This window comes from Lissotriton helveticus, chromosome 6, assembly GCF_964261635.1.
Source record: "Lissotriton helveticus chromosome 6, aLisHel1.1, whole genome shotgun sequence".
Taxonomy (NCBI): Eukaryota; Metazoa; Chordata; class Amphibia; order Caudata; family Salamandridae; genus Lissotriton; species Lissotriton helveticus.
The window spans coordinates 617,508,550-617,524,548 of NC_136067.1; the positions used below are offsets into that span (position 1 = coordinate 617,508,550).

Genomic DNA, 15,999 nt, shown 5'->3' on the forward strand with positions numbered 1-15,999 from the left:
TTAGATATCATAACCGTATAAAAAGTGAGTCTGTGTGTATATTGTAAACATGTCTACGAAATCCAAGGAAGTTCCGCAAAACACTCAAAACACCCTTGACAATTCCTTGTCCAAACCGTGAAAAACATAAACATGCAGAGGAGAAATTCTTTGGGGTTGAGCCAATCCCCAGACCTACGTTGTCTGTCCCCTACTGCATATATTCTGATTGATGACACTATTTTGCAGGAAGCCCATCAGGAGGGCATAATTAGTGGCCCTATTTCCCAAGGAACAAGTGGCATACCTGTCAACGTAGTCCCGGCCTCTGAGGTTTCTAATGTAGAGGCTGAGAGTGACATTGACATTGACTCCGACCAGGAGAAACAGACTCGAGTTTCATCTGATGAGCAGACACCCAAAGGGCGTTCCACTAGGCCAAGATGATTATGCACTAAAAACCCACCCAAGCAGGGTGGTCCACGACCGGGGATAAGAAGGAAGAGGGCTATTACCCCAAAGTCAAAGCAAGTGAACATTGTGGAGGATAAACATAATCATACTTTTGATGACGCTTTTTTTGAAAGGATTGCTGACTTTCTTGAGCTTCAAATTAACGCCATTGTTAAACCCCTAATATCAAAATTGACAAACTGCAAGCGGAAATTAAGAGATTGGGTGGACTCCACACTACGGTTGCAGGTGGGGTAGAAAATATAACTACGTTAGTTACAAATCTGAGCAATATCACAGGGGGAAATGTGGTCAGAGAGGCTGTAAGTGATGGTGCAGGGAACCGGTTGCCAGGTGAGAACTTACTGCCACAACCACCAACATCGATCGCTAACAGCGAGGGTCCTCTTTTAGTTAACATCCCAATAGATAGAACCCCCTCTGTCAGCTTCCCCCCAGTTAATGCTCACTCAAGGGACCCCCTACAATTTTTAGTTGAAGCCACACCAGTGGTTCTAGTTTTAGCGAATGTCCCTCCTCTGGAAGGGGAAACAGTGGAAAGTCCTACCTCTCTCACAAGCAAGGCTTTGCACTGGTTAACCAGTAACATGCGGTTAGCCCCAGGGGGAAAGTATCATTTGGCAAGCGTAATTAAGTCAGCAACTAGGGTACCCTGGTTGGGAAACCGGCCGAAAAAGTTTAAAGGGGACTGCGCGGCAGTGAGCTTCTCAAATCAAGACGTCCTTCCCAATATACTTGCTAACCTATTCCCTCCTCAACGCAGACAGGGTACTGTTGTTCCCTTAACCTTAAAGTTCTTTTATGGCGAACAGCAGAACGTCACCCACCCAAGGACTCCTGCGCCAGGGTGGGATAGAAATTGGGATTCAAACTACAGATGGGGGCAGGACACATGGCATAATGTAGCAGCCCACCATTCCCACTTAGCACAGCACAATCCTTTTGTAGAACCTCTTCAATTGTTTAATCGCTATGCCCCATTATCCTTCATGGATCAAAACGACTGACTCTCTTCCAGACAAGTCAGTAACGGTGAGGGTTCTCCGCTTGCTCCTAGATCGTTAGATCCGAAACTTACAGGCATTAGGGTCTGCAGAATTATGAGCTGGAATGTTGCTGGCATCAGAGCCAAATTCAACGATAAGAACTGGTTGGAGATAATTAGATCCAATGACATTCTTGCTTTCCAAGAAACTTGGGAAACGTCAGACAGACTTGTTCTGGACGGCTTTTCCCATTTTTTTGTACCGGCAGTACCTAGTAAAACAGGAAGGGCGAAGGGGGGCTTGGCTATATACATCTCCCTAGATATTCAAGGAAAGCCAAGACAGATTAAAACTAACTCAATAAACATTTTAGTGGTTGAACTAACTACACCAAACTCACAGCCTATATTATTTGTTAATTTTTATAATTCTCCTGTCAGTCAAATCTTGAATGAGCATTTGGTAACTCTAGAGGAATTCCTGTCTACCCACAGTGAGAATAGTGTTCATGGGTTTAAGGTGATCCTTTTGGGGGATTATAACATCCACCCATGCGATAGGGATTGCCGTGTGGAATACGAGGATTTTTCCCCCTATTCCTCTACTCCGCACTTTGAACACTCACCACGTGGAGAGGCTTTGGAATCGCTCCTAGCAACTTTTAATCTTTATGAATCACATAGTTGCCATATAGGCTCGAGGTTACCAACATACGTGGGTAACAACACAGGCACAATTGTAGATTATATTTTTTTATCATCTAGTATTCTGCCTGAAGCGCTCAATTACAAGGTAGAAACTTCAGTTTTTAGCGATCATAACCCCGTAATTTTAGTGATCGCATCACAGGGAGTTTTGGGAAAGAGGGTGATTGAAGCTTTATGTGTGACAGATTTAGTCCTGAGAGATCAGAACCGAAGACTTAAATGGGACCAAGTTACCCCAATTACCTTTTTACAGGATACCCTGGCCAAAGTTGAGGGGGCGGTTGCAATCTGCTTGGATAATAATAACTCTGTGACTACCATGATAGAGGCTTTCAATGTTATCTGCCGTCAGGTCAATTTAGACCTGACCGTAAAGAAAAAGCCTAATACACATAGGGGCCCCAAATGGTTTGATTCAAATTGTTCCAAGGCTCACTCAATCCTCCTGAAAGCCTTAAAAAATAAACCAAGAGATAAAGAACAGATAGCATCACTGAGGAAACAATACAGTTATGCTATCAGGACGAGGAAATCTGAGATTAAAAAGGAGGCCTGGAATGACCTATTGTCGCCCGATATACAAAGAGATAGTGCTAGATTTTGGGCAATAATAAACCATCCTTATTTTGTGGGACTAGAGAATCAGAGAGCAGACTGCACCATACCTGACGAACAGTGGGTCACACATTTCAGTAACATTTATAGCTGTCCTGATATCACTCCAGGCTGCGGAATGCAATTCACACAAGCAGTAACTACCATCTCTCCTTTTAGCATAGAGGAGGTGAAAAAAGCGATTAATGACACACTCTTTAAAAAGGCACCGGGGCCCGATGGGGTTCCCGCAGATTTCTTTAAGTGTGCCCCTGAACTAAGTGCCAAAATTCTCACAAATATTTTTAACGTTACTAGGGATTTTATTTTTCCTACTAGCTGGGCAAAGTCCACGATAATACCGATTTTTAAAAAAGGACAGAGAACAGATCCGGCCTGTTATAGGCCAATCTCTCTCATTGATTCCAGTGTTAAAATCCTGGGAAGAGTCCTTTTAGGAAGACTGACCCAGCTTTTAGAAGGGAAGGGTGTCCTATCAAATGCTCAATATGGTTTTAGAGCCAAAAGAGGAACTTTAGATCAGTGTCTAAATCTAGAACTGATCATAAATAAATACGCAATTGCCAAGGGGGGCTCTCTGTACATGGCCTTTATGGACCTCTCCTCAGCTTTTGACCTGGTTAACAGGGCTAAGCTGTGGGGGGTCCTTTTGACCATGGGCATTGATGCTCCTTTGGTTGGGTATCTGGCCGAGTTACATAGAGAACTTAAGACCTCGGTCAGAGTGACCAGGGAAGGGAGATGTACTTGCCACTTTAAGTCAGAGAGGGGGGGTTAGGCAAGGGTGTATCCTTGCCCCCCTTCTATTCACTCTTTATATAAACGATCTTGAGGCAGTCCTGGTAGCTTCCCACACCGACATCCCGCGTGCAGGTGAGACAAAGATACCTGTCCTCCTGTACGCGGACGATGCAGTCCTCTTGGCACGCTCTGGAGTGGCACTAAACAAACTCCTTTTATCCTTTGGGGATTTCATGTCCTCGTTGGACATGAAAACCAATACAGAAAAATCTCATGTTATGATTGCAGGAGCCGCAGGCAGGAAAAGAAAGTCGAAAACATTTTTTTGTGCTGGGAAAGAGGTCAGGAGAGTTCCATCTTTTCCTTACTTAGGAGTGACCTTTGATGAAAAGGGCACGTGGGGCCCCCAGCATTCCATTAAAAGCAACGCTGTGGCAAGAGCGGCCGCTGGGTTGCTTGGTTTTGCTAAAAAACTTGGAGCCCGCCTCATGGAAAGCATTATAAAGGTCTACAAAGCTAAATGTTTGTCGGTTGCCCAATACGGTTCTGTTATTTGGGGGTACACTAATCATGATAAAATCCAGAAAGTCGAAAATAAATTTCTGAGAACCCTGCTTTCTGTCCCTCAATCGACTTCTACTTATATAATACACACAGAGCTTGGATTGGGCTACATAACCGACATTTTAAAACTAGCCCCAGTTATTGGATGGTTGAAAATTTGGCTCAACCAGGAGCTTACATTAAATCATATTATCTTAAAAGATTGTTTAGCCCTAGATAGAGCCCATAACATTCCGTGGGTAAAATACGTTCAGACGCAGCTAATTTTAGCTGGCCGACCTGAACTTTTTTCTTCTCCACATTTGATAAATCAGGAAGATATAAAAACAGTTAAAAATATCCTGACAAATTTCTATGTTTTGGAGAGGGAAGCCATAGAGTTAAATAAACCCACAGTCAGGAAACATTGTATGCTGACATCTGTCCCAGGAATGGAACCATATCTTTTCCTGGTAACTAAACCATACCATCGTTTCCTTCTAACGAGATTTCGTCTTGATCTGATTCCCTTCATTCTGGGTAATTTTAAAACATGGAATAGACCCGATAATGCTGAACCATGTGATTGTGATCACTTCTCTACCCAGGATACGACTCATTTTATCTTGTTCTGCGGCCACTATACTGAGATTAGGAAAAAATGTTTGCTTCCTATATTGTGCAATTTGGGCTTTACGCAGGTAAAACCAGCTTTGATGTTCCTGCAACTCCTTCCTAATGTAAAAGTAGCATTTCATGTTGCTAGTTTTTTGGTTGCAGGTGCACGTATAAATAAGCATCGTTCAAGAACTAGGCATCCTGTTCCTGATTAATGATTACTCTTTTATATTCTACTGATTTTAATATGCTTAATATTTATGCATAACTTATTTTGTACATTGTGATTTTAGAGTTTTAAACAAAACATTGACCTGTACTAATTTGTGTTCTGATGAAATGTTGTCATGCATTAATGCTCGTTCTTTTATGATTTTTAATAATCGAATAAAGATAATTGACTGACTGACTGAATGAAAAAAAGAAAGAAGGCAACAATTAAAGAAAGGAAAGAAAGAAGGAATCAAAAAAAGGAAGAAGGCAAAAAAGAAAGGAAGAAGGAATGAAAGAAGGCTCCAAAGAAAGGAGGGAAAAGAGAAAAAGATGGCAAAAAGAAAAAGGGAAAAATACAAAGTAAAAAGAAAGAATAAAATTAAAAGGAAAGAAAGAAAGGAAAAAAGAAACTGAAAAGAAGGATAAAAAGAGGGTTCACAGTATGAAATATTGGACCCTAAAACCCATATTACACCCCATCCATGTTTAAATACATGTTACAAGTGTGCTGCAGATTAAACACAATAAAGTTTAGTTTTCTCCATGGGCAAACATTATTAAAAAAACATTCGTGAAATCCCAGAAACACAATGTGGTATGCTGTTACATGGCAGCAGTCTACTGTAAAATTAATTTGCTACAGCATTGGAAGGAGACATGAACTGATAAAGCTGGAATGTGCCATTTGCACTCTACAGATGCATCCTGTTCTCACATGAACCAACACTGCCACTAAAGGGAGCTATGTTGTATTCGTATGTCCACTTTGTGAAAGAGCAAAATGCAGTCACTCAATGTGACATTAACCAGAGATTTAAGTAATCTGACCGACTGCCACATGCCATAGGCTTTAGTGGGGAGAAGCAAAATGTGAATGACACAACATCAGATTTGATTAATAGAGGGGGCTGAAACCCCTTTAAGTTACTATGGTATACATATTATTTAAGTAAAATCGAATGGTGTTGGCTAACGCCAGACTTAAAAATGTGTACCAGGTGTGTAACTTGAGAAGGCTTTTGTGAGGTTCCCTGGGGGAAAATTACATTACACATTGTGTATTCAAGGGTCAGCAGTTTATATACAACCCTAATAAAGTAGCAGCTAGCTGATCTGTTGGAAAATGACCTAGTGACAGGTTTAGGGAGGTTAGTCAAGATTTGTGTGGCAAGGTTATTTATTATCCAGAGGGAAGAATATTTACTGTCTGGTCTGGCTGACCCAGAGGCTTTAAAATAGTCACCGTTGCTCTACTGCATTGATTATAGCCTTAGCTGTTTGAAAGTAAATGTCAAGTGGTCTCTGCATATATTCAGCAACAAAATAGGGTAGAATGAGGTTTGGAGATAGGTGACTATGATATGAATACTAAAACATAATTTGACACGAGAGGGTATATTCTATGGATATGGAGGGAATTGTTTTGAAGTCATTATCAGGATGATTTAGAAGACTACAGATTATGTTTAAGAGAGATGAACACAAGGCATTTAAGTGATTTCGAAAGGATTAATTATCACCTTTGGGGCTCAGGACGAGCTGAGCTCGTCATGAGGCACAGTGGAGCTGTGCTCATGATGAGCTGAGCTCGTCATAACTGCCGTGGAACGCCGACAGGGGGATAATTTCCCTGCAGTGCTGGGTGTTCCATTAAGCGGGCGTGGTCATGACGAGCTCAGCTCGTCATGAGGACAGCGCCACCGTGCTGCATGACGAGCCGAGCTCGTCACAAGCACCGTGGCGCCGCGTGTTGCAACCCTCCCCCGCGTTGTGGGGGAATTAGCCCCACAGCGAAGGGGCTAAACTAGAAAGACAAAGTTATAGAGGGAAAGTAAGGAGTGATCAGAGGTTAGATTTTGAGCAGTAGCAAAACACCTAGGTGGAGACTTACAACATTAAAGCATTTCTCCTTCCATGCGCCTACTTGAAAAGGGCACACTTTTCTCATGCTGAACGTAATCTACTTTATTTAGTAAATTAGGTCAGCATGGGAAACCTTGGATGCTTGCTTGGGAGTGCCAATGCTCCACCCTTGGTACACCACAAGGTGCAAAGTAATGCGAAGCGGTGCGCATTACTTTTCTGTTAATCACAGCACTAAACAAGTTTAGCGCTGGAAAATAAATAGGGAAAAAAGATTTTGTGACGATGGTGCAAAATCTTAATAAATCTCACCCCTAAAGTTTTCAAATCTAGTGCCAACCAAACAGTGAGGGTGCAGTGTAAATATCTGGGGTGAGAGGGCCAAAGTGATCAACAGAATCACACACCAGTTTAGCTGTATTGTATTAGCTTGTATCATGTGGGAATTATGGGTGTGACCGAAGATAAGGAGAGGGAAATAATTCAAGGAAAGGCTGGTTTCAGTGGTGTAGACTTTGGAGGTTTTGGAGGAGGCAAAGTGTGAAGTAGAAAAGGTTGAATAAGAGGAGTGAAGGGATAATAGCCAAGGATTAGCATTGTGAAGTAATATGGATTGAAATGTATGCAAATTTAGTGGCTTTGAGTGTATTTGTGAGGCCATAAATGCCCCTATTAAAAATGTTGTCTAACTTTTTCTCCCTCTGTGGAGGACTCATAGATAATTGTCATGTTGAGGGTCCAGATAGCAGCAATTATCTTGTGTTGGGGATGCAGGGACACCTAGGGTCAATGTACTAGGTTAAGAACAGTCAAAAACCAGTTGGAAAGTGTTTTAGAACATATTGTAGGAGCTGGGCTATGGTGGTGTACATCTGGGTGAGTTGGGGTTTGTGTGCAATTATGTTGACCAGGGTGTGGTCAGTGGGTGAGTGAGGAATTAGAGAATGTGCAAAGACTTGCACTGAGTTCAATAGATTTTCTGTGCATGTGAATAGAGGAAAATGGCTTCTTGCGTAGGATATTATCCGTCAATAGCTGAAAAAAGATTCATATTGTTTGATGAGATGTATAGATTACAAAATTCCGGAGGAAATAGTGAGAGCTAGGATGGAATCTCAGGTCCCAATTCACAAAGGAACATGAAACTCCTAAAGTTAGAAGTGCAGAGTCTCTGCGCTCATGGCGGAATCTCCAAACTCCGGCGGAATCTTCTCTCTCGGGGCAGAATCTCCACACTGCTGTTCTCAATGCGGAGATACTGTCCAGAGTGCGGAGATTTCTGTTGGGCACTGGATATTTGGTCTCTGGTAACAGCTGAACTTAGAGTTGTTTGATGTGGCATCATTTGGGATATAAGAGCATTGTACACAGAATGAATATGAAATAGTTGTATGTGTAGTGTTGATGGGTGAGGGTTCCTGTAAATGACCAAAGCTTCTATGGCCACTCATAGTATCATGATAGCTCTGGATAGCAACCAGATAATTCACCTGTATGCTCCCGCTCGTCAGCTACGCTCAGTTCAGGCCCACAATCTGGTGACCCATCGTTCAAGAAAAGTGCTTGGGGCGGTAGAAGCTTTCTAGTCGGGACAACTAAACTCTGGAACTCTCTTACCCAAAGGCTAAAAGAAGAAACTCACCTGTTCACCTTCATGAAGGCGCTGAAGACATGGCTTGGGAATGAAAAGCTGAATGTTAATGCATAGTGTCAACTCTGTCTGGACTGAGGTTTAATGTTTTATGTGCATGAACAATGTGGACCAACAGTAAACCACAGTTTGTACTAGGCCACAAAGTCTTCCGTAGTCTGAAGATATATTTCAACAATCCTGAATATCTGAGTATAACTTCCCTCATGGTCCTTGCCATCTTTGCTAGGCAATTATGCTACAAGTTGCGGCAGCCAAGATTGTGCTATGCAGACTTGTCAAGAACTACTTGATTCCATATGGATTGGTATTGAAGGTCTTCGGCAAATGCAGAAAAATATTGTAGGCTGTCAGGAAATGTTTAACTATTTTTTAATATTATGTAAACTCTTCTAAGACTGGGGCATGTTTACATTTGCAAAGGGTATCCTGTGGCAGGATGAATTCTTACCCTGGGCATTTTTGCTTATGCTATGTACAAATGTTAAAGTATAAGTTATTAGAGTTCTTGTATGTTTACACAAATGAGTAAATTAGGGAACATCAGTATAGTAAAACTGTCAATGATCTTGCAGTTTTACAATAGTCAAGTATAAACTACATTTCCTCTTACGCACAATGTGCATGATGACAAAGCTTGAGGTATTTAAGTCTTAGAGAAAAGTGTTACTGAACATAACTTTTAGGCATTCATTCTTTACATTTTTAGTTTCCAGGAACTGCAAATTTCTACGTTCAAGTACACAAAGTGGGTTATTGTTGGAAACAGCCCTTTCTGCAGGGTCACCCCCAAACATTTTGCCTTCCTCCTTCCCTTTTTGCTGAATTCAATTTTGTAGGCTTTAGGACTTTGGGCACTTTCCCATTGCTAACCTGTGCTAAAGCGCTTGCGATTTCTCCTTAAATAGTGGTAGCATTGATTAGCCACAATTGGCATATTTAATTTACTTATAAGTGCCTAGTAAAGAGCACTTCCTCTGCCAAGGGCGTGTAAATTAAATGCTACTAGTGGGCCTGCAGCACTGATTGTGCCATGGTAGGTCCTGTAAAGCCCAGAGGGCAGGGAGCAGTAGGACATGTACTTTTAAGTTTTACATTTCCGGGAATTGAAAAACTCTTAAATTAATTTTTCACTACTGAAAGGCCTATTTCTCCCATAGGATAACATTTCTATACCCCAATAAAAGTTTATGAGTGGAATTTACAATTTGGAAGGGTTTCACCATCAAGTTTGGTGTCTTTGAAATTACATCTTATGGCGGAGTAGGATTTTAAAAATTGCAATTCTAAAAATTCCACTTTTAGAAAGTTGCTATTTTCTTACTTTTGTCATTTAGTGCCTGCTACCTGTCTCTGATACATGTCTGGGGAGGGCAACAGCTGTGCTTTGTGTATTCTCTCTAGACAGCCACACACAATGGACGTTTATGTGTGCCTGATGGACTATCCTGGCAGGACAGGATGGAGGAGCTAGATTCAGCCTCATTTACTCCTCAAGAGAATGTGTCCTGTCCCCAAATAAATCGGCTGCATACCCCCTGTAGTGAGTCTGGAGCCAGGGCAGGAACGGCTCTGTTTGGCTTTACATGAGACCAAGATATGAGTCAAGAGGCAACGAAATGACACAAAGTAGAAACACAAGATGAAGAAACCAGTTTGCTGAACTTGGTCAGGGGGGCCAGAGACCTAATACCAAAGTGTGGAGACAAGAGATACACTAAGGGCCCATATATGTCAGTGTAGAAATTGAGTACACTGATAGGTCGGATTGTAGAAACTTTGCATAATTGTTGATTTAACATAAGAGACATGAGCTAAGGGAATATGGTTGGTTACACCAGGACCAAACTAATATCAACGCAGGTTGTAACAACGCATACCTTTACCACGCGGCCGCTACAACGCAAGTCGTTACCACGACTTGCGTTGGAGGGCGCGGATTTAGGATTTTTATAATTTTATATTCCAACACCAGTCCCCGTGGATACTAGGGAAGGTGTTGGAATATAAATTTATAAAATTCCTTATCCCACAGCGCCCTCCAGCGCAAGTCGTGGTAACGACTTGCGTTGTAACGGCCGCGTGGTAAAGGTACCGCGTTGTAAAAAATTTGTGGTAAACGTTGTTTACCAATATCAACATAGTATGGAGGTAGGAGGTGCTGGGGGCAAACCAACAAACAAGAGATATGGGTGAATGGATATGGTTTAACTGTGTGAACAGAGGCATAAATTATGGGTTAGAATACACAATGTAAAATCTAGTTAATTTGAGGGAGAATATCTTAGGGTACTGAATATTTAAGGAGAGAATGAGAGAAGCAAACTAAAAATATATATATTTCAATTCATTGCAGAAGGCTTTTAATGATGATGGGAGATTTTGGATTAGGAGCAGATTATCTGAGCTTAAATATAAGATTTGTGGATGTTTTCTTTGCTTTCTGTATCTCAGTCTAGATGAGGAAATCTGTGGAATGGATCTTCTCTGAAATCTTTAGTTTTTTTGCTACATAATCTAAATTGCGTGAGTGTAAATCTTTGTAAACCAAGCTGGAGGTCTAGAAACGTATACATTTGAGAGAGGCAAACAGTTTATATCCTACAGGATCGGTATGAGAAGCAGTGTAGATGTCTGAAAAACCACTGGCGCCAAATGTTACCCTGAGAGACCTGTGGGCAGAGCATTACCTCATTCAATGTGGATGAGGATAGAGCATTAACAGAGGAGTAGAAGTTGTTCATGGGTTGTAGGTCTTTAGTATGTGTAGGCTGGAGAATTGAAACTGGGCAGTTTGATTTTTATACATATGATTTGTGGGTGAAGGTCAAATCCATGAGGAATCCGGAAGATTTGGCACTAGTTGTGATGCGCAGAAGAAGCTTTGCAGGCTCATGTTTCTCAGCTAAATCTGGACTGTGGCTGGAGTCTTTCACAATGTACAAGTATGACCCCAGTCTTAGCTAGACTGAGTTAAGGAAAGGTTGTCTGTATGGTATCAAAGCATTCGTTTAGGCAGCTGATGTTGTTGCCCTATGATGCTTGGAGGTAAATTAAATGTCACTGGAGTATTGGTGGATAATAACATTACTGTGCATGAGCAATGCTCCTATGTGTTCCGTGTGTGATTTAAACATCATATGGGCAAGGTTTTATAAGATAAAGACTTGATGGAGGTCAAATGTAGTGGAAGAGAAAGGGATCAGTGATTTTATTTTAACCTTTTGGTGGTGGTCTGAGAGAAAAGATGTAAACTACTTAAGGAGAGTGTTGGGTATGTTAATCTGAGTTTTAAGAGTTGTCAGCTGTGCTTGAAAAACAATAGTGTAAAATGCTGCAAGCAGGTCATGTAGAAATAGAAGCCAGGGGATTCCATTTTCTGTGATTTGAAGAATGTCATTGACTATTTGGAATGTTAGTGCTTCCAGGCTACAGTCATGTAAGGGCTGGATGGAGTTGGTGCCTATCGATGTGATCTTGGAGCTGAATAGCTAATGCACTTGAGAATATCTTGACAAGAGAAGTCAATGAGAGGTTGTTTTAGAAAGATCACAATGTTAGGAGTGGATGTACCTGGTTTGTCTTCAGGGAAGTTGGGTGAGTGTTCAAAAGGAAGGATAATTTGACTATGTCTAGAATAGTTGCAAGAGCCATGGATGAGATAACTTTGATTAGAGAGTGGTGAGTCATGTTATGATCACATGAGGTAGTGTTTAGTGATTATTTGATGGAGGCAACCATCTTTGTGGTCAAGGACTGGAATGAATGTCACTGTGGAAAGATAAAATGAGGAATGTGAAGAGTAATAGAGTGCATGATAGCTGTTTTGATATTATATCTGGTGGTATACATTTCTTGACAAACTACTGCTAGATGTTGATGTCTTTCTCTAAGGAACATGGGATTGAGAGGTAATAGGAGGTTGATGCAATGGTTGAAATTCATTTAGAGGGCTTCACTGCAGTTTTGACCTTTAGTATTCCTTTCAAGAGGCAACTAGATTTGACACGTGTGAGTGATATTTGTATGCTTATCATGTTGCTTTAAGAGTTTGAAGGTCTTGGTAGGTGGGGGAGGGAGGATCTTCTTATGGTGTCAGTGTTTGTCTAGCTTAAAGATGTGACTTTTGCAAGTGATATGTTCGTGCATGTACCCAGGAGCAGATTGGTTGAATGTAAGATTATTTGTATGGAGAATGGTTGTATGTATCTGTTAGTAAATTTAAGATGTTGTTGGGATCCATGGCAGGAATGAGAGCACATGATGGATAGTTTCTGCGGGGAGGCAACTGAATGAGTATGAAATGATGAGTGTGGGTTTATGCTGATATTTGTGTGTGGGTTTCCGTGTGATAATGTAGAGGCTAAAGGCGAAGAGTTGGTACTCGTCTTTGGGGCGTGATTCTTGCATGGTCAAGAGGGAAGTAAGGAGAGGGCAAATCTTTATGTGTGCATTTGGCATGTGGGAGTGATGTTGTACGTAAAGTAAATTGGGGAGTAGTAATAATATCTCACTGGACACATTTCATGGAACATGTGGCTCTGTCACATGGGAGATTGAGGTTACAGTCATAGGTATGTTTGAACCTGAATACAATTGTTGCAGAAGTGAATTCTGAAAATTAAATGTTTTTTATTATAGGGTCTTAAAGCTGTGTGGTGTAATGGCTAGATAAGTGGATAACAAAGAACAACCACTCTCAGAGAAGTCAGTTGACCTTGAGTGATGCCCAGACAGCCTAGACACATTAAATTCTACTTGAATTTCTAAATTGTAGATAGTAAGAATGTAGCCATCATACTGTTAAAACATAATTAGGAAACCAAGCAAATTAAGTCAAATGCAATGCAATTCTTAAACAAATTGAATTGTTTAAAGGTATATACAAAAGAATAAAGTGGCAACCTATTCCCTAAAATATTTATACAAATGCACAATAAGAAATTAGTCATGTTTAACAACAGATTATACATTATACAAAACAAACCAATATAGAAGAAAACACAAAGGTATGAAAGACTCTAAAATCATTACTGCAGCCTATACACAATTGAATACGGCTCTGTTAATTTCACTTTAGAGGCAGGCCAATTCATTGGTCCTTATTTTTTAAAACTTTTTCAGACCCCGAGGGAAACATAGTATCCACCTGTCCTGGTGACAATCACTCTGCACAATCACTATTGCACTTTATGTTCTGCAAATTGCACTGAGTAAAAGCACTTTCTGATACCTTTGTTACGGAGGCTAGAACTCTGACGCTGTAGACCAGCTCTCCTCCACCTACAGTTCTTATGTTTAGCTGAAATTGCTTACAGTGTCTGAGCTTTTCTGAAAGAAGCCATTAGAGCCAGAAAAACCATGATAGGTTAATCGTTTAAATCACATGTGTAATGTGGGTCAGCATTTGAGGTTTAGCTGAGATGTTTTGGTCTAATTTCAGGGGATAGCAGGAGCACCGAGAAGACCCGATCATAGGTTTTTGTTCTCTCTCCTTTCCCATTACTCTTTTTAAATCTCTGCCAATTTTTATATGAGTGTGATGGTGCTTTAAAATGTAATCACGATTTGCACTTTTTGCTCTTTTTAAACATGGTTATATGATGTACTGTTGGATGTTAAAGTTCTTTATGTAGATGTATCCTTTTTTAACTGTTCTTAACTCAATCCAAGATAATTTTTTTAATTTATGTTAGATCATGGTTATGTGCGATATTTTTCTGTACTTTTATGATCCGCGGCTAATTAGACCAAATAAAGATATTGAATTGAATTGAATAAATTAATTAGACAGACCAATCTACAAGTGTCAATGTTTGTAGACGTGTAGCTAGGTAAAAAAAGCAGAGGTAGTGGTTGTGATGGTGTAGAGTTGCATTAGTTGCCTAACTTGTGGAAGACAACAGATCATCCTTATTTATGGGTGCAGACCCAATGTCTCATACAGTAGGTATTTAGGATCAACACACTGATGGTGTGAGCTTACGGTGGAGTGAACCACGTTTCTGCCATCTTGAATGTTGTAAGTGATGTCAGCTTGGTGCCTTTGCTATGATCAGGCTAAGAATAGCATGCTCATTCTCGATTAGCAGTTCATTCAATTAATACAAACGTCATAGATACAAGGTAGAATTTACTAAATGGACCTAAACTTAACAGCGTAATGATACAATTTATTCAATGGTTACATTTTGAATGGATCTAGAGCACAATTCATTATAGTGCAGGAAGCAGTTCTCTCAGTGTATACAGGTTCAGGTGGTGATGAAAGGCTAGGCCTCAATAATAGTGGAATAAATCATGTTTAATCTGAGGAGAACAGAATACAGGTGTGCGTTTTGGGATGGTAGGGGTTCCTGTGAACACTGGTGAGGATTAGGATCATGCATTACATTTCAGAATGACAATACTCTTAGTGCAGAAGAGCCAAATGTACTAACCTATTTTGCAGTCGCAAATTCTCTGTTTCACAAAATCGGAGTGTTTGTGCCTGAAAACTGGTATTTCTTATATAAGAAATCCATTTTAGGGGTTGGTAAACTTTTATAGATTCATAAAATGTATTTCCGATTTACTAATATGCAATTTGGAAGGAGCATATTGTGGGAATTCCTTCCAAATCCTGAATCAGTACCTTATGCAAATGCGAATGGAACTCCAGTTGGAAACCATTGAAAATCTACTGACTTCCAGGTAGGGGTGGTAACCTATTAATAAAAGGAAAAGGTTCCCTGTGAATCTCATTCCCTTTGTGAGCTGGGGTAAAAGATTCAGGGGAAGTATGCAGTGGACTAGGGAAAAACTGCCAGCTTTATAACTTTAAACAAAGCTAACATTTATTTTTTTAACACATTTGCTTCATTTGGGGAAAGAGGGCTGCTTGCACAAAATAGTTTTTTTCATTTAACCACAGGCATTGTGGTCAGTTGACCCTTGCTGGCCAACATCCATCTGATTTTCACCAATTCAAGCCAGTTTCCATTTGCGACCTAATTAGGTTGAGCATTTGCGACCTCTTGTATATACTTTAGTATATACTTAACATATATTTATATTTGTATGTACTATGTGGGCTCTGGAGATCTGCCCTAGGACTTGTCTGCTTCCGCTTAGGGACTTTTTTTTCTGTTCAACTGCCTCTATTTAACTGCCTTGATAGAAAACGACCAGCAGAGGTCAGTAAAATACTAGAATTGCTTTCTGCTGAGAGACTTTTTTTTTCTGGCAACTGCCTCTATTTAACTTTCTTGATAGAAAACGACCACATAGGTCAGTAAAATACCAGAATCACTTTAGCATTCTCCAGATTCCAGTCCAAAGAAATTGTCTTCCACAAGCACCCGTAAACAATAATATTTGTTTCAAATCTTTTATTTTCAGTGATATGACCACCAAAGGCCCTGATTTTATATTAAAACAGAGTTTTTGGACTATACCATTTCCCACTGAAAGGCACAATTTCTGTCCCTGTGTTCCCATACCAGGCAAATCACACAGGTTGTGGGTTACTCTCCCTCCATGTTAAAGTATAGTAGATGTTTCAGCACCCAGGCTAGTGTGCTGCATAGCTAAATACATATAAGGTCCCAAAGGCGAGACCGATTGCATT

General features: G+C 40.5%; 1 protein-coding gene across 1 annotated transcript in view; it reads right to left on the reverse strand.

Moving 5' to 3' along the window:
- Positions 1–15,999, reverse strand: part of IMPG1 (interphotoreceptor matrix proteoglycan 1) — a 1,759,499-nt gene that overhangs the window by 291,312 nt on the left and 1,452,188 nt on the right. The window lies entirely within an intron of this gene.